This window comes from Mytilus trossulus, chromosome 5, assembly GCF_036588685.1.
Source record: "Mytilus trossulus isolate FHL-02 chromosome 5, PNRI_Mtr1.1.1.hap1, whole genome shotgun sequence".
Classification (NCBI taxonomy): domain Eukaryota; kingdom Metazoa; phylum Mollusca; class Bivalvia; order Mytilida; family Mytilidae; genus Mytilus; species Mytilus trossulus.
In genome coordinates, this window is record NC_086377.1 from 80,806,683 (window position 1) to 80,830,947 (window position 24,265).

Here is a 24,265-nt window from a genome sequence, read left to right on the forward strand (position 1 = left end):
TGAAAGCATACTATATTTGAAAGCACAGTATAGTTGAAAGCATGGTATATTTGAAACCATAATAGCTAATTTAAAACATTAAGATATGGGGTTGATTGAAAACAATTAAGATTGAAAATAATTTAAAAAAAAGATTTTACCAAAATTGTGACGGCACATAAGAAATATCATCCTTCGATTAGTTTGCAAGGGCTGAAGGATGTAGGTACGAAACTATAGTTTAGATAGGAAATTGATCGATCACTGCGCCGATTGATTATTTGAAAAGTATTAATTAAGAAGATGATTGAATTCAAAACAATCACTGAATTTCTTGGACGAATCCAGGATTATAAACTATGGTGGTATATTCATAAGAATTAAAACGAGAGGACCGAATTAGATGTGTTTTTTTTTCAAACCTCTTATGTTAATCCACTAGTTTAGTCGCTCGTGTCTTCAAATTCCAATCAGATGTATTTTTAAGATTTACCTGTTTTCAACTATTTTTACCGATTTAAGGTGGTATGGGAGTCTAAAATAAAAATGATAGAATTTGTTCATACTTTGCCAAAACGTAGTATCTATTGATATATGTTGAAAAATGTAATAAAAATGATAGGTCACCGCGCATTTTCTCAAGCTACAGGACGTGACAAAATGACACATTTGTATGGATTATACAGGAAAAAACACCATTTTGTGATTAGAAACTAAACAAAATGATAGAATTGTTAAATACTTTAAGAAAAAAAAGATAGCTTTCAGACAATGCTTTGAGAATATCAAAAGAAGAGATAGGGTCACCGTACGTTTTTTCCGGCTAAAATACAAAATAGGAAAATTCCATGTAGAATCCCTAAAAAAATGCACTGTTATAAAGTTACCTCCCCTTAAAATGCCATTTTTTTTTTAAACAAACAAAAATAATCAACATTAGCAAAAATTTTAATATTTATAATGTATATTCTATTATTTTTTTAAATGAAAATTCACATTGAACATTTTGCTAATTTGATAGAAAATCTGGACCTTTGGTTCTCTGTTTTTTACAATCCAAGATGGAGAAAGACACCCATACCACCTTAAGACACCCCTCCTATAATTCACATATGCTCTTGACAGCGTTTACACATGTAAAATAAGACACCTACGCATATCCTCTTGACAGCCTTTACACGTGTGATTTAAGACAAACGAACACAACCATTGACAATCCTAGGACAACCCATATAAGACATATACGGATATGTTCCTGACAGCCTTTGCACATGTGATATAAGATACATGAGCATATGGTCTTGCCAGCCTTTGCACATGTGATATAAGATACATGAGCATATGGTCTTGACAGCCTTTACACATGTGATATAAGACACATACGCATATGCTCTTGACAGCCTTAACACATGTGATATAAAACACATGTGCATATGCTCTTGACAGCCTTAACACAGGTGATATAAAACACATGTGCATATGCTCTTGACAGCCTTAACACAGGTGATATAAAACACATGTGCATATGCTCTTGACAGCCTTAACACAGGTGATATAAAACACATGTGCATATGCTCTTGACAGCCTTAACACAGGTGATATAAAACACATGTGCATATGCTCTTGACAGCCTTAACACAGGTGATATAAAACACATGTGCATATGCTCTTGACAGCCTTAACACAGGTGATATAAAACACATGTGCATATGCTCTTGACAGCCTTAACACAGGTGATATAAAACACATGTGCATATGCTCTTGACAGCATTTGTACATTTAATAAAAAAACATACTGTAAACCAACTTATTTTCGTGGATACTTTATTTCGCGTTTTACCCTTTCTTGACCATTTCGCAGCTATTTAATTTCGCGATTTTCTTATTTCCTTGATGAAGTTTAATATGGAAAGATCCAAGGTTTACATATTCGCGACGATTTATATTCGCGTTATTTTTCTACTCGCGAAAATACATCGCTCGTTGGTTTACAGTACGCATTTGCTCGTGACATCCTAAACACATGTGAGTTATGACACATACGCATATGCTCTTGACAGTCTTTACACATATGATATAAGACACACGAACAGATACTATTGACAATCCTAGGACATGTGATCTAAAATACATACGCAGTTACACTTGACAGCATTTACACATGTGATTTAAAAGAAATGAGAACATATTGTTGACAACCCTAGAACAGTCATGTTCTAAGACACACGATCACATGCTCTTGACAGCCTTTACACATGTTATTTAAAACACATATGCATATGCTCTTGACAGCATTTGCACATCTAATAAAAGAAACATACGCATATGCCCTTGACAGCCTTAACACATGTGATTTATGACACATAGATATAGGAAGATGTGGTGTGAGTGCCAATGAGACAACTTTTCATCCAAATAACAGTTTAAAAAGTAAACCATTATAGGTTTAAGTACGGCCTTCAACACGGAGCCTTGGCTCACACCGAACAACAAGCTATAAAGGGCCCCAAAATTACTAGTGTAAAACCATTCAAACAGGAAAACCAACGGTCTAATCTATATAAACAAAACAAGAAACGAGAAACACATATGCTCTTGACAGCCTTATCACATATGACATAAGACATATACATATGATCGTGATAGTCTTTCAAATGTGATTTATGACACATACGCATATGCTCTTAACTGCATTTACAAATGTGATTTGTGACACATTCACATATGCTCTTAACAGCATTTACACATGTGATTCGTGACAAATACGCATATCATCCTGACAGCCTTTTCACATATAATATAAGACACATATGCTTATGCTCTTGCCATACTTTATACATATGATATAATACATATACGCATATGCTCTTAACAGCCTTAACACAAGTGATATTGAACACATACGCATATGCTCTCCACAGCGTTTACACATGTGATATAAGACATATAGACATATGCTCTTGACAGCGTTTACACATGTAACATAAGACACCTACGCATATGCTCTTGACAGCCTTTACACATATGATATAAGACATATACGCATATGGTCGTGACAGCCTTTACACATGTGGTATAAGGCATATACACATATGCTCTAGACAGTGTTTATACATATAATATAAGACACCTACGCATATGCTCTTGACAGCCTTTACACATATAATATAAGACATATACGCATATCATCCTGACAGCCTTTTCACATATAATATAAGACACATATGCTTATGCTCTCGACAGCATTAACACATGTGATATAAGACATATAGACATATGCTCTTGACAGCGTTTACAAATGTAATATAAGACACCTACGCATATGCTCTTGGCAGCCTTTACACATATAATATAAGACAAATACGCATATGCTCTCGACAGCATGTACACATAGGATATAAGACACCTACGCATATGCTCTTGACAGCCTTTACACATATGATATAAGACATATACGCATATGGTCGTGACAGCCTTTACACATGTGGTATAAGGCATATACACATATGCTCTAGACAGTGTTTATACATATAATATAAGACACCTACGCATATGCTCTTGACAGCCTTTACACATATAATATAAGACATATACGCATATGCTCTTGACAGCCTTTACACATATAATATAAGACATATACGCATATGCTCTCGACAGCATGTACACATAGGATATAAGACATATAGACATATGCTCTTGACAGCGTTTACACATATAATATAAGACATATACGCATATGCTCTTGACAGCCTTTACACATGTGGTATAAGGCATATACACATACGCTCTTGACAGCATTTACACATGTAATATAAGACACTTACGCATACGCTCTTGACAGCCTTTACATATGTAATATAAAACACATGAGCATATGCTCTTGACAGCCTTAACACATGTGATATAAGACATATACGCATTATGCTCTTGATAGCCTTAACACATGTGATATAAGACACGTACGCATATGCTCTTGACAGCATTTACACATGTGATATAAGACACATGAAGACATACTCTTTTCAGGCTTTACACATGTTACGGTGCTTCTGAAACAGGGCTTTTATCAGTTGAACAAGAGTTTTTGACAGCGATTTACGCACATCGACATTGGAGACGAGTTACGTGACAGAGAAAAAACTGTTTAAGTGTTAACTGGTAATCGTTCCACCTCACAGAAGAACCATTGAAAATTTGCTGTAATCAATGTCATGATATCTGTACATGTTGGAACAAATATTATGCACTATTTATTCCGTTAGGAACATATATAATATAAGATTTAATCTTGTGGAAATGGTAGTCCAGAATATTTTTTCATTTCGAAACTTTGATTACGAAGGAACTTCTATTTCGTGACAGAAGGAATTTTTAGAAGTTGAACTGAAAAGAGTTAGTGTTTTTTTTTTAATAAAATGTTGGAAATATACTCAGTTCAAGTTTTGTTGGAATCAAAATCATAAGAACGTTATGGACCGTTCCACGTTTAAGCGTGTAATAGAAGCCGAGGTCGTACATAATTTAAAGGAATTTCGAAATGTTCACGATAATTTGATATATAAAAAAGTTAAGCTTCATTTAGAGTAACACGAAGCTATCAAGTTTTAACGGTCCAACATAATTGTTATTTAGAGTAACAAGAAGCTATCTAGTTTTAACGGCCAATCAGCTTCATTCAGAGTAACAAGAAGCTATCTAGTTTGAACGGTCCAACATAGTTGTCATTTAGAGTAACAAGAAGCTATCTAGTTTTAACGGTCCAACAGCTTCATTTAGAGTAACAAGAAGCTATCTATTTTTAACGGTCCAACATAATTGTTATTTAGAGGAACAAGAAGCTATCTAGTTTTATCGGTCCAAAAGCTTCATTCAGAGTAACAAGAAGCTATCTAGTTCTAACGGTTCAACATAATTGTCATTTAGAGTAACAAGAAGCTACCTAGTTTTAACGGTCCAACAGCTTCATTTAGAGTAACAAGAAGCTATCTAGTTTTAACGGTCCAACAGCTTCATTTAGAGTAACAAGAAGCTATCTAGTTTTAACGGTCCAACAGGCTCATTTAAAGTAACAAGAAGCTCTCTAGTTTTAATGGTCCAACAGGCTCATTTAGAGTAACAAGAAGCTATCTAGTTTTAACGGTCCAACAACTTCATTTAGAGTAACACGAAGCTATCTAGTTTTAACGGTCCAACAGCTTCATTTAGAGTAACAAGAAGCTATCTAGTTTTAACGGTCCAACATAATTATCATTTAGAGAAACAAAAAGCTATCTACTTTTAACGGTCCAACAGCTTCATTTAGAGTAACAAGAAGCTATCTAGTTTTAACGGTCCAACAGCTTCATTTAGAGTAACAAGAAGCTATCTAGTTTTAACGGTCCAACAGCTTCATTTAGAGTAACAGGAAGCTATCTAGTTTTAACGGTCCAACATAATTATCATTTAGAGAAACAAAAAGCTATCTACTTTTAACGGTCCAACAGCTTCATTTAGAGTAACAAGAAGCTATCTAGTTTTAACGGTCCAACATAATTGTTATTTAGAGGAACAAGAAGCTATCTAGTTTTATCGGTCCAAAAGCTTCATTCAGAGTAACAAGAAGCTATCTAGTTCTAACGGTTCAACATAATTGTCATTATCTAAGCAACCTCGTTCAAGTGTAGATGTATATCAAATCGGATGCGGCTCCAGGATTTTTAGATGAATATTATATCGGATGCGGCTCCAGGATTTTTAGATGAATATTATATCGGATGCGGCTCCAGGATTTTTAGATGAATATTATATCGGATGCGGCTCCAGGATTTTTAGATGAATATTATATCGGATGCGGCTCCAGGATTTTAAGATGAATATTATATCGGATGCGGCTCCAGGATTTTTAGATGAATATTATATCGGATGCGGCTCCAGGATTTTTAGATGAATATTATATCGGATGCGGCTCCAGGATTTTAAGATGAATATTATATCGGATGCGGCTCCAGGATTTTTAGATGAATATCATATCGGATGCGGCTCCAGGATTTTTAGATGAATATTATATCGGATGCGGCTCCAGGATTTTTAGATGAATATTATATCGGATGCGGCTCCAGGATTTTTAGATGAATATTATATCGGATGCGGCTCCAGGATTTTAAGATGAATATTATATCGGATGCGGCTCCAGGATTTTTAGATGAATATTATATCGGATGCGGCTCCAGGATTTTTAGATGAATATTATATCGGATGCGGCTCCAGGATTTTAAGATGAATATTATATCGGATGCGGCTCCAGGATTTTTAGATGAATATTAAATCGGATGCGGCTCCAGGATTTTTAGATGAATATTATATCGGATGCGGCTTCAGGATTTTTAGATGAATATTATATCGGATGCGGCTCCAGGATTTTTAGATGAATATTATATCGGATGCGGCTCCAGGATTTTTAGATGAATATTATATCGGATGCGGCTCCAGGATTTTAAGATGAATATTATATCGGATGCGGCTCCAGGATTTTTAGATGAATATTATATCGGATGCGGTTCTAGGATTTTGTAGATGAATATTAAATCGGTTGCGATTCCAGGATTTTGAAAAAAAAGCAAGCTAACATTGTAAGTAAATACTTTTGACATTAATTGTCTGCGTTTACCATATATAAAGCTCCTTATACGGGGCGTGCTCCCTCCTGTCTCCATACGTTTACCATATATAAAGCTCCTTATACGGGGCATGCTCCCTCCTGTCTCCTTATGTTTACCATATATAAAGCTCCTTATACGAGGCGTGCTCCCTCCTGTCTGCGTACGTTTACCATATATAAAGCTCCCTATACGAGGCATGCTCCCTCCTGTCTCCATACGTTTACCATATATAAAGCTCCTTATACGGGGCATGCTCCCTCCTGTCTCCTTATGTTTACCATATATAAAGCTCCTTATACGGGGCGTGCTCCCTCCTGTCTCCTTACGTTTACCATATATAAAGCTCCTTATACGGGGCATGCTCCCTCCTGTCTCCTTATGTTTACCATATATAAAGCTCCTTATACGGGGTGTGTTCCCTCCTGTCTCCTTACGTTTACCATATATAAAGCTCCTTATACGGGGCGTGCCCCCCTCTTATACGGGGAGTGCTCCCTCCTGTCTCCATACGTTTACCATATATATGAAATTCCTTATACGGGGCATGCTCCCTCCTGCCTCCATACAGAATATCATCCCTGGAAAATGCAAAGGCTATTTATAAATGTAGCTGTACAGTGGAGCGTAGGGGACTACAATCCAAGTAAACAAGTTTCAATAGATCTGTAACGTTTATGTTTATGACGTCATTAGAATAGCGATACTTATGACGTTATTGTGTTTAACGTCGAAATTGGAATGAAACAGGTACTTGTCAACATGCGAACGTTGTGAAAAATGATCGGCAGTAAAATGAACATTGCACAGAAAAAAATGGTTCGATTTACAAAAGGAAAACTGTTTTGGATATAAGAATACCAGAAACACCTTTACTGTTTGACAGTTTCATTCGATTCTACATTATTTCAATGGTATTAATCCACAAAGTGTGTTAAGTGACAAAAGTGTATAATGCGCGGCATGTGTTTTTTCAAAAAATATCTGATCATGATGGAGTGTAACCGGCGGAAACAGTCACCAAAGAGCAGGTAGGGCAGTTTGATCTTGTTTTCTTTTTACACACTCTGCATAGTTTCCTTTTTGAACCTACAAAAATATCATAAATAGTATTCATAACACATGAAACGTTTTGTAATAATTGCAGTGCAATGAAAATAAGTTTACCGTCGTGGATTTTGATAAAGCCGTTATGATCTTCTTAACGTATGTATTCCTTTTTTATATATCAAGCCCAAGAATGTTTATTTTAATGTTCTTTTACGACATTATACAATTATGTTGTAAGGGAGCTACCATTTGATTTTTATGGGGGGGGGGGGGGGGGGCTAGGATGAAATTTGAAAAAAATAGGCAGGACAGGAGTTTTGAGTAAAAAAAAAAGGCAGGATGAGACACTTGCAAAAAAAAAAAAGTCAGGATGACAATTTAGGTAAAAAAAAGTCAGGATAAACTATAAAAAAAAAGGCAGGACGGAATAGAGTGAAAAATAAAAAGGCAGGACAGAGATTTCGGCTAAAAAAAAAGGCAGGACAAAATTTTTCTTCCTAGCCCCCCCATAAAAATCAAATGGTAGCTCCCTAAATGAATCACAAGTCCAACAACACACCTTTCCGGAAGTATGGATAGTGTTTTTCTGTCATTCGCAGATGACCGCCCTCTTTCATTGTTTGGGTTTTTGCATTCCCCTATCAATTTGTTGCAAACACTCGTACAAAATTGAAGTTTCGACGATTCAGTCTGTTTACATGTTTGTATATGAGGTATGCATTGGCTGGGGAAAAAAATCACTGAAATATGTTTATGTGTATCGTAAAAAAATACTTGATTTACTCCCCCCAACCCACACACCCAAATAGAAAGACAAGAAGATATGCTATACATTATATATATAAATATATATGTTAATCAGATACTATACGTTTATATATGAATAAAAAGTTGAAATACAACTGTCGGGAATATTTTTTTTAATTTCTATTACATGTATCAGTGTTCATATTTGTTATGATCAACTAAAAAATATTGATTCAGAATGGACTGAGAATGAGATAATTCTATGGAACGCCATGACTACTTTATGTTAATGATCAGCATAATATGCAGTGCTCACAACACTACCGCTAAGTAAAGCTTTATTACATGGATCTGACCCCTAAGTTATAAAGACCGCTGAATAAAGCTTGTTTGACTTTGATCTGACCCCTCAATAATGAAGACATCTTAATAAATTTAAAAGCTTGTCTAGATCTGACAAGGGTCTGATCCCTTATGTTTTAAAGACTGCTTAAAAAATAAAGCTTATCGAACATGGGTCCAACCCCCTCTTTTATAAAGACTGCTAAACAAAGCTGGCTTGATAAGAATCTGTTCCACTCAGCCAGCTCTAGAGACTGCTTATTAAAGCTTGTCTGACATGGGTCTGACCCCAATGAATTCTAAACACCGCTTAATAAAGCTTTTCTGACATGGGTCTGACACCTCCGTTATTAAGACAGCTTAATAAAGGTTGTCGGACAAGGGTCTGATCCCTTATTTTTAAAGACTGCTTAATAAAGCATATCTAACATGGGTCCGACACCTTCTTTTAATAAATAAAGCTTTTCTAACATTGGACTGGCCCCTTATTTCCAAAGACCGCTTGATAAAGCTTGTCTGACATGGGTCTGACCCCTCTGTTCTAAAGACCGTAAATGAAGCTTACTCAATTCTAAACACCGTTAAGTAAAGCTTGTCTGACATTTGTTTGACCCCCTCAGTTCTAAAGACAACTAAGTAAAGCTTACCTTAACCCCTCAGTTTTAAAGACCGCTTAACAAAGCTTGTATGACATGGGTCTGACCTCTCAGTTTCAAAGGACGATTAATAAAGCTTGTCTGACATGGGTCTGACCCCTACGTTCTAAAGACCACTTTAAAAAGCTTGTTTGACATAAATCTAGTACACTCAGCTCTAGATACTGCTTAATAAAGCTTGTCTGACATGGATCTGACCCCAATAAATTCTATACACCGCTTAGCTAAGCTTGTCTGACATGGGTCTGACCCCTACAGTTCTAAAGGCCGGCTTTATAAAGCTGGTCTTACATAGATCTGGTCCCCACATTTCCAAAGGCCGGCTTAATGAAGTTTGTTTGGCATGGGTCTTATTTCCTTTGTTCTAAAGACTGCGTAATAAAGGTTATCTGACATGGGTCCGACCCCCTCTTTTATAAAGACTGCTAAACAAAGCTTGCCTGATATGGACCTGTTCCACTCAGTTCTAGAGACTGCTTATTAAAGCTTGTCTGACATGGGTCTGACCCCAATGAATTCTAAACACTGCCTAGAAAAGCTTTGCTGACATGGATCTGACCCCTCAGTTCTAAAAACCACTTGATAAAGCTTGTCTGACCCCCTCAGTTATAAAAACCGCTGAATAAAGCTTGTTTGACATGGATCTGACCCCTTAGTTATGAAGAAAGCTTAATAAAGCTGGTCTGACAAGGGTCTGATCCCTAATATGATGAAGATGTTAATAAAGCTTATCTATCAGCTTATCTAACATGGGTCCAACCCCCTCTGGTATAAAGACTGCTAAACAAAGCTTGCCTGATATGGATCTGTTCCACTCAGATCCATATCAGCTCTAGAGACTGCTTGATAAAGCTTGTATGACATAGGTCTGACCCCAATGAATTTTAAACACCGCTTAATAAAGCTTTGATGACATTGGTCTGACGGGTCACCCCTCAGTTATAAAGACCGCTTAATAAAGCTTGGATGACATTGGTCTGACGGGTCACCCCTCAGTTATAAAGACCGCTTGATAAAGCTTGGATGACATTGGTCTGACGGGTCACCCCTCAGTTATAAAGACCGCTTGATAAAGCTTGGATGACATTGGTCTGACGGGTCACCCCTCAGTTATAAAGACCGCTTGATAAAGCTTGGATGACATTGGTCTGACGGGTCACCCCTCAGTTATAAAGACCGCTTGATAAAGCTTGGATGACATTGGTCTGACGGGTCACCCCTCAGTTATAAAGACCGCTTGATAAAGCTTGGATGACATTGGTCTGACGGGTCACCCCTCAGTTATAAAGACCGCTTGATATAGCTTGGATGACATTGGTCTGACGGGTCACCCCTCAGTTATAAAGACCGCTTGATAAAGCTTGGATGACATTGGTCTGACGGGTCACCCCTCAGTTATAAAGACCGCTTGATAAAGCTTGGATGACATTGGTCTGACGGGTCACCCCTCAGTTATAAAGACCGCTTGATAAAGCTTGGATGACATTGGTCTGACGGGTCACCCCTCAGTTATAAAGACCGCTTGATAAAGCTTGGATGACATTGGTCTGACGGGTCACCCCTCAGTTATAAAGACCGCTTGATAAAGCTTGGATGACATTGGTCTGACGGGTCACCCCTCAGTTATAAAGACCGCTTGATAAAGCTTGGATGACATTGGTCTGACGGGTCACCCCTCAGTTATAAAGACCGCTTGATAAAGCTTGGATGACATTGGTCTGACGGGTCACCCCTCAGTTATAAAGACCGCTTGATAAAGCTTGGATGACATTGGTCTGACGGGTCACCCCTCAGTTATAAAGACCGCTTGATAAAGCTTGGATGACATTGGTCTGACGGGTCACCCCTCAGTTATAAAGACCGCTTTATAAAGCTTGGATGACATTGGTCTGACGGGTCACCCCTCAGTTATAAAGACCGCTTGATAAAGCTTGGATGACATTGGTCTGACGGGTCAACCGTCAGTTATAAAGACCGCTTAATAAAGCTTGGATGACATTGGTCTGACGGGTCACCCCTCAGTTATAAAGACCGCTTAATAAAGCTTGGATGACATTGGTCTGACGGGTCACCCCTCAGTTCTAAAGACCGCTTGATAAAGCTTGGATGACATTGGTCTGACGGGTCACCCCTCAGTTATAAAGACCGCTTGATAAAGCTTGGATGACATTGGTCTGACGGGTCACCCCTCAGTTATAAAGACCGCTTGATAAAGCTTGGATGACATTGGTCTGACGGGTCACCCCTCAGTTCTAAAGACCGCTTAATAAAGCTTGGATGACATTGGTCTGACGGGTCACCCCTCAGTTATAAAGACCGCTTGATAAAGCTTGGATGACATTGGTCTGACGGGTCACCCCTCAGTTCTAAAGACCGCTTGATAAAGCTTGGATGACATTGGTCTGACGGGTCACCCCTCAGTTATAAAGACCGCTTGATAAAGCTTGGATGACATTGGTCTGACGGGTCACCCCTCAGTTATAAAGACCGCTTGATAAAGCTTGGATGACATTGGTCTGACGGGTCACCCCTCAGTTCTAAAGACCGCTTGATAAAGCTTGGATGACATTGGTCTGACGGGTCACCCCTCAGTTATAAAGACCGCATGATAAAGCTTGACTGACATTGGTCTGACGGGTCACCCCTCAGTTATAAAGACCGCTTGATAAAGCTTGGATGACATTGGTCTGACGGGTCACCCCTCAGTTATAAAGACCGCATGATAAAGCTTGACTGACATAAGTCTGACGGGTCACCCCTCAGTTATAAAGACCGCTTGATAAAGCTTGGATGACATTGGTCTGACGGGTCACCCCTCAGTTCTAAAGACCGCTTAATAAAGCTTGACTGACATAAGTCTGACGGGTCACCCCTCAGTTATAAAGACCGCTTGATAAAGCTTGGATGACATAAGTCTGACGGGTCACCCCTCAGTTATAAAGACCGCATGATAAAGCTTGACTGACATAAGTCTGACGGGTCACCCCTCAGTTATAAAGACCGCTTGATAAAGCTTGGATGACATTGGTCTGACGGGTCACCCCTCAGTTATAAAGACCGCTTGATAAAGCTTGACTGACATAAGTCTGACGGGTCACCCCTCAGTTATAAAGACCGCATGATAAAGCTTGACTGACATAAGTCTGACGGGTCACCCCTCAGTTATAAAGACCACTTGATAAAGCTTGACTGACATAAGTCTGACGGGTCACCCCTCAGTTATAAAGACCGCTTGATAAAGCTTTGATGACATTGGTCTGACGGGTCACCCCTCAGTTATAAAGACCGCTTGATAAAGCTTGGATGACATTGGTCTGACGGGTCACCCCTCAGTTATAAAGACCGCTTGATAAAGCTTGACTGACATAAGTCTGACGGGTCACCCCTCAGTTATAAAGACCGCTTGATAAAGCTTGACTGACATAAGTCTGACGGGTCACCCCTCAGTTATAAAGACCGCTTGATAAAGCTTGGATGACATTGGTCTGACGGGTCACCCCTCAGTTATAAAGACCGCATGATAAAGCTTGACTGACATAAGTCTGACGGGTCACCCCTCAGTTATAAAGACCGCTTGATAAAGCTTGGATGACATTGGTCTGACGGGTCACCCCTCAGTTATAAAGACCGCTTGATAAAGCTTGACTGACAAAAGTCTGACGGGTCACCCCTCAGTTATAAAGACCGCTTGATAAAGCTTGACTGACATAAGTCTGACGGGTCACCCCTCAGTTATAAAGACCGCTTGATAAAGCTTGGATGACATTGGTCTGACGGGTCACCCCTCAGTTATATAGACCGCTTGATAAAGCTTGACTGACATAAGTCTGACGGGTCACCCCTCAGTTATAAAGACCGCTTGATAAAGCTTGACTGACATAAGTCTGACGGGTCACCCCTCAGTTATAAAGACCGCTTGATAAAGCTTGACTGACATTGGTCTGACGGGTCAACCCTCAGTTATAAAGATCGCTTGATAAAGCTTGGATGACATTGGTCTGACGGGTCACCCCTCAGTTATAAAGACCGCATGATAAAGCTTGACTGACATAAGTCTGACGGGTCACCCCTCAGTTATAAAGACCGCTTGATAAAGCTTGGATGACATTGGTCTGACGGGTCACCCCTCAGTTATAAAGACCGCATGATAAAGCTTGACTGACATAAGTCTGACGGGTCACCCCTCAGTTATAAAGACCGCTTGATAAAGCTTGGATGACATTGGTCTGACGGGTCACCCCTCAGTTATAAAGACCGCTTGATAAAGCTTGGATGACATTGGTCTGACGGGTCACCCCTCAGTTATAAAGACCGCTTGATAAAGCTTGACTGACATAAGTCTGACGGGTCACCCCTCAGTTATAAAGACCGCTTGATAAAGCTTGGATGACATAAGTCTGACGGGTCACCCCTCAGTTATAAAGACCGCTTGATAAAGCTTGGATGACATTGGTCTGACGGGTCACCCCTCAGTTATAAAGACCGCTTGATAAAGCTTGGATGACATTGGTCTGACGGGTCACCCCTCAGTTATAAAGACCGCATGATAAAGCTTGACTGACATAAGTCTGACGGGTCACCCCTCAGTTATAAAGACCGCTTGATAAAGCTTTGATGACATTGGTCTGACGGGTCACCCCTCAGTTATAAAGACCGCTTGATAAAGCTTGGATGACATTGGTCTGACGGGTCACCCCTCAGTTATAAAGACCGCATGATAAAGCTTGACTGACATAAGTCTGACGGGTCACCCCTCAGTTATAAAGATCGCTTGATAAAGCTTTGATGACATTGGTCTGACGGGTCACCCCTCAGTTATAAAGATCGCTTGATAAAGCTTTGATGACATTGGTCTGACGGGTCACCCCTCAGTTATAAAGACCGCTTGATAAAGCTTGACTGACATAAGTCTGACGGGTCACCCCTCAGTTATAAAGACCGCTTGATAAAGCTTGGATGACATTGGTCTGACGGGTCACCCCTCAGTTATAAAGACCGCATGATAAAGCTTGACTGACATAAGTCTGACGGGTCACCCCTCAGTTATAAAGATCGCTTGATAAAGCTTTGATGACATTGGTCTGACGGGTCACCCCTCAGTTATAAAGACCGCTTGATAAAGCTTGGATGACATTGGTCTGACGGGTCACCCCTCAGTTATAAAGACCGCATGATAAAGCTTGACTGACATAAGTCTGACGGGTCACCCCTCAGTTATAAAGACCGCTTGATAAAGCTTGGATGACATTGGTCTGACGGGTCACCCCTCAGTTATAAAGACCGCTTGATAAAGCTTGACTGACATAAGTCTGACGGGTCACCCCTCAGTTATAAAGACCGCATGATAAAGCTTGACTGACATAAGTCTGACGGGTCACCCCTCAGTTATAAAGACCACTTGATAAAGCTTGACTGACATAAGTCTGACGGGTCACCCCTCAGTTATAAAGACCGCTTGATAAAGCTTTGATGACATTGGTCTGACGGGTCACCCCTCAGTTATAAAGACCGCTTGATAAAGCTTGGATGACATTGGTCTGACGGGTCACCCCTCAGTTATAAAGACCGCTTGATAAAGCTTGACTGACATAAGTCTGACGGGTCACCCCTCAGTTATAAAGACCGCTTGATAAAGCTTGACTGACATAAGTCTGACGGGTCACCCCTCAGTTATAAAGACCGCTTGATAAAGCTTGACTGACATAAGTCTGACGGGTCACCCCTCAGTTATAAAGACCGCATGATAAAGCTTGACTGACATAAGTCTGACGGGTCACCCCTCAGTTATAAAGACCGCTTGATAAAGCTTGGATGACATTGGTCTGACGGGTCACCCCTCAGTTATAAAGACCGCTTGATAAAGCTTGACTGACATAAGTCTGACGGGTCACCCCTCAGTTATAAAGACCGCTTGATAAAGCTTGACTGACATAAGTCTGACGGGTCACCCCTCAGTTATAAAGACCGCTTGATAAAGCTTGGATGACATTGGTCTGACGGGTCACCCCTCAGTTATAAAGACCGCTTGATAAAGCTTGACTGACATAAGTCTGACGGGTCACCCCTCAGTTATAAAGACCGCTTGATAAAGCTTGACTGACATAAGTCTGACGGGTCACCCCTCAGTTATAAAGACCGCTTGATAAAGCTTGACTGACATTGGTCTGACGGGTCAACCCTCAGTTATAAAGATCGCTTGATAAAGCTTGGATGACATTGGTCTGACGGGTCACCCCTCAGTTATAAAGACCGCATGATAAAGCTTGACTGACATAAGTCTGACGGGTCACCCCTCAGTTATAAAGACCGCTTGATAAAGCTTGGATGACATTGGTCTGACGGGTCACCCCTCAGTTATAAAGACCGCATGATAAAGCTTGACTGACATAAGTCTGACGGGTCACCCCTCAGTTATAAAGACCGCTTGATAAAGCTTGGATGACATTGGTCTGACGGGTCACCCCTCAGTTATAAAGACCGCTTGATAAAGCTTGGATGACATTGGTCTGACGGGTCACCCCTCAGTTATAAAGACCGCTTGATAAAGCTTGACTGACATAAGTCTGACGGGTCACCCCTCAGTTATAAAGACCGCTTGATAAAGCTTGGATGACATAAGTCTGACGGGTCACCCCTCAGTTATAAAGACCGCTTGATAAAGCTTGGATGACATTGGTCTGACGGGTCACCCCTCAGTTATAAAGACCGCTTGATAAAGCTTGGATGACATTGGTCTGACGGGTCACCCCTCAGTTATAAAGACCGCATGATAAAGCTTGACTGACATAAGTCTGACGGGTCACCCCTCAGTTATAAAGACCGCTTGATAAAGCTTTGATGACATTGGTCTGACGGGTCACCCCTCAGTTATAAAGACCGCTTGATAAAGCTTGGATGACATTGGTCTGACGGGTCACCCCTCAGTTATAAAGACCGCATGATAAAGCTTGACTGACATAAGTCTGACGGGTCACCCCTCAGTTATAAAGATCGCTTGATAAAGCTTTGATGACATTGGTCTGACGGGTCACCCCTCAGTTATAAAGATCGCTTGATAAAGCTTTGATGACATTGGTCTGACGGGTCACCCCTCAGTTATAAAGACCGCTTGATAAAGCTTGACTGACATAAGTCTGACGGGTCACCCCTCAGTTATAAAGACCGCTTGATAAAGCTTGGATGACATTGGTCTGACGGGTCACCCCTCAGTTATAAAGACCGCATGATAAAGCTTGACTGACATAAGTCTGACGGGTCACCCCTCAGTTATAAAGATCGCTTGATAAAGCTTTGATGACATTGGTCTGACGGGTCACCCCTCAGTTATAAAGACCGCTTGATAAAGCTTGGATGACATTGGTCTGACGGGTCACCCCTCAGTTATAAAGACCGCATGATAAAGCTTGACTGACATAAGTCTGACGGGTCACCCCTCAGTTATAAAGACCGCTTGATAAAGCTTGGATGACATTGGTCTGACGGGTCACCCCTCAGTTATAAAGACCGCTTGATAAAGCTTGGATGACATTGGTCTGACGGGTCACCCCTCAGTTATAAAGACCACTTGATAAAGCTTGACTGACATAAGTCTGACGGGTCACCCCTCAGTTATAAAGACCGCATGATAAAGCTTGACTGACATAAGTCTGACGGGTCACCCCTCAGTTATAAAGACCGCTTGATAAAGCTTGGATGACATTGGTCTGACGGGTCACCCCTCAGTTATAAAGACCGCTTGATAAAGCTTGGATGACATTGGTCTGACGGGTCACCCCTCAGTTATAAAGACCGCATGATAAAGCTTGACTGAAATTAGTCTGACGGGTCACCCCTCAGTTCTAAAGACCGCTTGATAAAGCTTGGATGACATTGGTCTGACGGGTCACCCCTCAGTTATAAAGACCGCTTGATAAAGCTTGGATGACATTGGTCTGACGGGTCACCCCTCAGTTATAAAGACCGCTTGATAAAGCTTGACTGACATAAGTCTGACGGGTCACCCCTCAGTTATAAAGACCACTTGATAAAGCTTGACTGACATAAGTCTGACGGGTCACCCCTCAGTTATAAAGACCGCTTGATAAAGCTTGGATGACATTGGTCTGACGGGTCACCCCTCAGTTATAAAGACCGCTTGATAAAGCTTGGATGACATTGGTCTGACGGGTCACCCCTCAGTTATAAAGATCGCTTGATAAAGCTTTGATGACATTGGTCTGACGGGTCACCCCTCAGTTATAAAGATCGCTTGATAAAGCTTTGATGACATTGGTCTGACGGGTCACCCCTCAGTTATAAAGACCGCTTGATAAAGCTTGGATGACATTGGTCTGACGGGTCACCCCTCAGTTATAAAGACCGCTTGATAAAGCTTGACTGACATAAGTCTGACGGGTCACCCCTCAGTTATAAAGACCGCTTGATAAAGCTTGGATGACATTGGTCTGACGGGTCACCCCTCAGTTATAAAGACCGCTTGATAAAGCTTTGATGACATTGGTCTGACGGGTCACCCCTCAGTTATAAAGACTGCTTGATAAAGCTTGACTGACATAAGTCTGACGGGTCACCCCTCAGTTATAAAGACCGCTTGATAAAGCTTGGATGACATTGGTCTGACGGGTCACCCCTCAGTTATAAAGACCGCTTGATAAAGCTTGGATGACATTGGTCTGACGGGTCACCCCTCAGTTATAAAGACCGCATGATAAAGCTTGACTGACATAAGTCTGACGGGTCACCCCTCAGTTATAAAGACCGCTTGATAAAGCTTGGATGACATTGGTCTGACGGGTCACCCCTCAGTTATAAAGACCGCTTGATAAAGCTTGGATGACATTGGTCTGACGGGTCACCCCTCAGTTATAAAGACCACTTGATAAAGCTTGACTGACATAAGTCTGACGGGTCACCCCTCAGTTCTAAAGACCGCTTGATAAAGCTTGACTGACATAAGTCTGACGGGTCACCCCTCAGTTATAAAGACCGCTTGATAAAGCTTGGATGACATTGGTCTGACGGGTCACCCCTCAGTTATAAAGACCGCATGATAAAGCTTGACTGACATAAGTCTGACGGGTCACCCCTCAGTTATAAAGACCGCTTGATAAAGCTTGGATGACATTGGTCTGACGGGTCACCCCTCAGTTATAAAGACCGCTTGATAAAGCTTGGATGACATTGGTCTGACGGGTCACCCCTCAGTTATAAAGACCGCATGATAAAGCTTGACTGACATAAGTCTGACGGGTCACCCCTCAGTTCTAAAGACCGCTTGATAAAGCTTGGATGACATTGGTCTGACGGGTCACCCCTCAGTTATAAAGACCGCTTGATAAAGCTTGGATGACATTGGTCTGACGGGTCACCCCTCAGTTATAAAGACCGCTTGATAAAGCTTGACTGACATAAGTCTGACGGGTCACCGCTCAGTTATAAAGACCACTTGATAAAGCTTGGATGACATTGGTCTGACGGGTCACCCCTCAGTTATAAAGACCACTTGATAAAGCTTGACTGACATAAGTCTGACGGGTCACCCCTCAGTTATAAAGACCGCTTGATAAAGCTTGGATGACATTGGTCTGACGGGTCACCCCTCAGTTATAAAGACCGCTTGATAAAGCTTGGATGACATTGGTCTGACGGGTCACCCCTCAGTTATAAAGATCGCTTGATAAAGCTTTGATGACATTGGTCTGACGGGTCACCCCTCAGTTATAAAGATCGCTTGATAAAGCTTTGATGACATTGGTCTGACGGGTCACCCCTCAGTTATAAAGACCGCTTGATAAAGCTTGGATGACATTGGTCTGACGGGTCACCCCTCAGTTATAAAGACCGCTTGATAAAGCTTGACTGACATAAGTCTGACGGGTCACCCCTCAGTTATAAAGACCGCTTGATAAAGCTTGGATGACATTGGTCTGACGGGTCACCCCTCAGTTATAAAGACCGCTTGATAAAGCTTTGATGACATTGGTCTGACGGGTCACCCCTCAGTTATAAAGACCGCTTGATAAAGCTTGACTGACATAAGTCTGACGGGTCACCCCTCAGTTATAAAGACCGCTTGATAAAGCTTGGATGACATTGGTCTGACGGGTCACCCCTCAGTTATAAAGACCGCTTGATAAAGCTTGGATGACATTGGTCTGACGGGTCACCCCTCAGTTATAAAGACCACTTGATAAAGCTTGACTGACATAAGTCTGACCCCTTCTGTTCTAAAGACTGATAAGGATTTTATTGAATTGGGGTCAAAGGTCATTCATAAAAAATAGAAAAAATAACACTTTTGTAGTATTATTGTCTTATTTGAAGCAGCTGGTAAGATAGCTAATTTAAATTTTTCTTTACACGATACTATGATAACGTCTCTCTGATTTTTAGTTGCATATCGTCCATGGTTTGGCGATAATTGACGTCATTTTTTGCAATAGGTAAAACGGTACTTTCTACAAAAACGACGTATAATAACAAAATTATGACGTGAAATGTGTTAATATTTACTATAACTGATGGTGTGCCATGCGAAATAAAGAAATAAAAAAAAATTGATGAATTATTTGTAAGTTGGACGAGTAAAAGGGCGAGAAAACAACGCAAAAAAGAGAGTAAAAAGTAGACGTCTTTGTCACATCAACAGTGACAATAGTCTCGTTTTTTAAACAGCCTACAAACCGTGTCAAGATCAGAAATCACTATCTTAAGTGTTTAATACAACCACAAGCAAAGTAAAAGAGGATATATGAATCCGTCCGTCCGTCAGTCCCCGCTTGTTTGCGGCCCGTTGTTTTTACGAACAGTGTTAGATATTAACATAATCGGTTCTTGATATATTACCAAAACCCATGATATTATCATTAAGACCGAAATGGTAGAGTGTCTGTAATTTAAAAAAAAAGTTGACCTCAACTATTTTCCCTGAACGTACAATGAGTTCACCATGCTGCTCATTTACTACTTCTAAGGTCATCCTGTACTGTTAAATATTTGATAGGATGATTGTGCGTCTTTATTTGATAATATATGCTTCTTTTGAATTAGTTGCGTCTTTTAAAACGGTACAGGTGTTCTTGCTTGCGTTTAGATAAATAACGTCCAGTTTTACATACGTATATAGTGAAAACCGCATCCCGGTTTGTTTCATGTAAGTAAATAAATTAAACCGTTTGTTTTTCAAGTTATGTCAGGGATAGGGTAAGGGTTAGGGTTAGGGTTAGGTCAAAATCTAAAGAACATGTGCGATCATTAAATGTTGACCTTACCGTATTGTTGGTGGGAAGACCGGGACATTTAAGTCATTTTTTCACATGACACCCATCGATAGAAGCGTTGTTAAAATGTAAGCGGTAGTATTATTTTTAGATAAGCGATTTTGAAGATTGGGACGCGTAGCTACCGTTTGCAGTCTTTCGGGTTTCACAGCAGACCTCAATACTATAAGTATCATGACAATATTCTTTTAGTTCCTAAGTTTTACCTTAAGCATTCCCAATACGCACCAAAAACTTAAATATTAACCCATAACTATCCTACTGCCGTTCGATACATTTATCTTTGGCATTGCACAAGTCATGTCTTCTTTGACTGTCCATGATGTTCAATAGTAAATCCCTTGGATGAACTTTAGTTGATTTTAGTCTCTGATGTATGATTTTTTTTGGTCATTTATCATTTTGGCTTTTTACTTGCTATCAGTAGCTGTGCACTCTCAAATCGTACCTTTTAACTAGCTATCAGTAGCTGTGCACTCTCAAATTGTACCTTTTAACTGGCTATCAGTAGCTGTGCACTCTCAAATCGTACCTTTTAACTAGCTATCAGTAGCTGTGCACTCTCAAATCGTACCTTTTAACTAGCTATTAGTAGCTGTGCACTCTCAAATCGTACCTTTTAACTAGCTATCAATAGCTGTGCACTCTCAAATCGTACCTTTTAACTAGCTATCAGTAGCTGTGCACTCTCAAATCGTACCTTTTAACTAGCTATCAGTAGCTGTGCACTCTCAAATCGTACCTTTTAACTAGCTATTAGTAGCTGTGCACTCTCAAATCGTACCTTTTAACTAGCTATCAATAGCTGTGCACTCTCAAATCGTACCTTTTAACTAGCTATCAGTAGCTGTGCACTCTCAAATCGTACCTTTTAACTAGCTATCAGTAGCTGTGCACTCTCAAATCGTACCTTTTAACTAGCTATCAGTAGCTGTGCACTCTCAAATCGTACCTTTTAACTAGCTATCAGTAGCTGTGCACTCTCAAATCGTACCTTTTAACTTAGCTATCAGTAGCTGTGCACTCTCAAATCGTACCTTTTTGCTATTTGACCTGTTGACACTATTTGAAATCCTGTTTTGTAATTTAATGTTAACTTATGTCTGGTCTCTTTATCAGCTTTGATAAGTTTTTAGAATTAATATAATATTTCACTTCTTCGTACTATAAACATAAAATATAATTCCTTTCTCCTTTACCTGTACATAAAGAACACGAAGTGTTATCCATCACCAATTCTATATCTTATTGTTGATATTCACCCCACAAGTACCACGTTTTAGAATAATCAGCTGAGCGTTAGCGAGGGATAAAATTAACGAATATCACGGCCCAGGCCATAAAGCTCAAACATACTAAGAAATCCGTAGCTTGCATGGATTATGTACGGAAGCCGATAAGGGCCATTCAAAAAAAAAAATTATGTCGTTATTACGACATAGCATGTCGTAATTTCGACATAACATGTCGTTATAACGACATCGCTATGTCGTAATTTCGACATAACATGTCGTTATAACGACATCGCTATGTCGTAATTTCGACATATCATGTCGTAATTACGACATCTGTATGTCGTTTTAACGACATAGCTATGTCGTAATAACGATATGGCTATATTTAAAAGAATATGTATTATGATTGCCAAGAGACTAAATGACAAAGAAATTAACAATTATACGTCATCATAATGCCCCCGATAATTATAAAAGCCCCAGCAGGGTCAGCTATAAAAGAGGGAAGAAAGCTACCAGAGGGAGAGTCCCCGAAATGCTGTGTGGCAGACAGTGTTATTATTCAATTATTAGCTCCCTTGGTAAAACTCCAAATTTCATATTTAATGCAATTTATTATTAAATAATTTACATGAAGCTTAATAAGTATATATTTGTTAATTGCATAGCTTTTGCTATTTGAATTCATTGGTTAAAGACATTTATTTATATTGTAAAGTTTAATATTTGCATCGTTGCAAAATCTTTGGTTACCTTCTTTGGATATCTTCAGTGAGAAACTTATATATGTTATAGATACCAATTTAGATTAACATGGCCCATAGTGCTAGGGCTGTTCAGTCGCTACCGGTCGTAGAATAGTTATGTAGGCACACATGTTGGAAGAATGAAATGTGGAATATGAAAGGACTTAAATTTTACAACCAAGTCAGGCCAAGCTTTCCATCTCCCTTTAAATAAGCGCAAACTACATGGCTTCTTGGTATAAGGGTGTATTGAAGTATTGATAGCTTTATTTCTACTTTCAAACGTTGGGCACGCGCGATGTTCCTACAACCCCTAGGATTTAAAACAGAATCTTCGAAATTTCATTCGCAAAACAAAATAAAAGTGTTAGAAAACACGAACCAATAATCACTGTCTGTATTAAATGTTGTATTTGTGTTTGCTTGACCCATATGGGTGTATTTTTGCAAATAAAATTATAAATTAAATATTAAAACAAATTCAATATATGTTTTGAATTATGTTTTTACAGCTCTTGATCATCTCCTCAGTAATAAATAGTATATTGGAGGATTAAAAAAAAGAAAGCTATGTGAAAAAAAACGGATGTCCCCATCCAACGTTACATTTATAAAAAACTGTTTTAACTCTTATGTATAGTGATCCTATTTCTTATTCTCCGATCTTCTTGATTCTTGACAGGAACCACGACATGTATCGGTTCTTTGTGGCGTTAAAGCCGTTAGTTTACCAAATTTCCTTTGACTCGACTGCATATTATAGTAGAAAATGAATAAAAATAGTAAGAAAATAATATTATCTAACAAAAGTACAAATATTTGCCTCATGTGAGTTCAAATATTGCTGATTCAATAAAATCGTCTCTACACAGTCGTTTTTCAAACGGTAGCCATTTTGTCTAAGTTGATATTTCATTTTTCAAAGCAGTTAAGGCGTATTTTTTTAATAATTGATCAAAACAAAAATTAGATATACGAAGAGTAAAAAATGCCAAGATTCTTTCCCTATTAACAACATATTTGGGTCTTAAAGGAATAAAATGCTTCAATACATTACAAAACGGTAGCCAATTTTTCCAAAAGTCTGAAAACGTCTAAAATCCTAAAGACGCTAATTTCCGACGTTAAATGTGTTAAAGTTTCAATTAAGCGTTTATGATAATTAAAACAAATCGTGTTATGAAATTTGGAGAAAGATGTTAATGATTGCTGCCGAAAAAAAAATAGTGCATGTTGCTAAAGACTCCGCCCGGGGTTCGACACAGTTTAAATTTGGCAATTTTTATTAATTGTATAGCTTTTAACACTTTATTTAAAAGAATTTGGAAATGGGGGGAAAATCCCATTTTATAAAATAAATTGAAATTTATGTTACGGAAGTACTCCGAAATAGATCATTTAAAGTCGTCACTTCAGTGAGGTGCAATCACCAATATCAAAACACTTAATACCAGTTCACGGAATGTTTTACTTCGTGATTTGTCCTGCTATTTCGTGATGAAAGTAATTCCTGTACTAGCGAAGCCGGAACTTTTCGTCAATATTAACTTGTGCATGAAATGGAGGTAATTGAAAGACGAATCCCAAACAGCAACG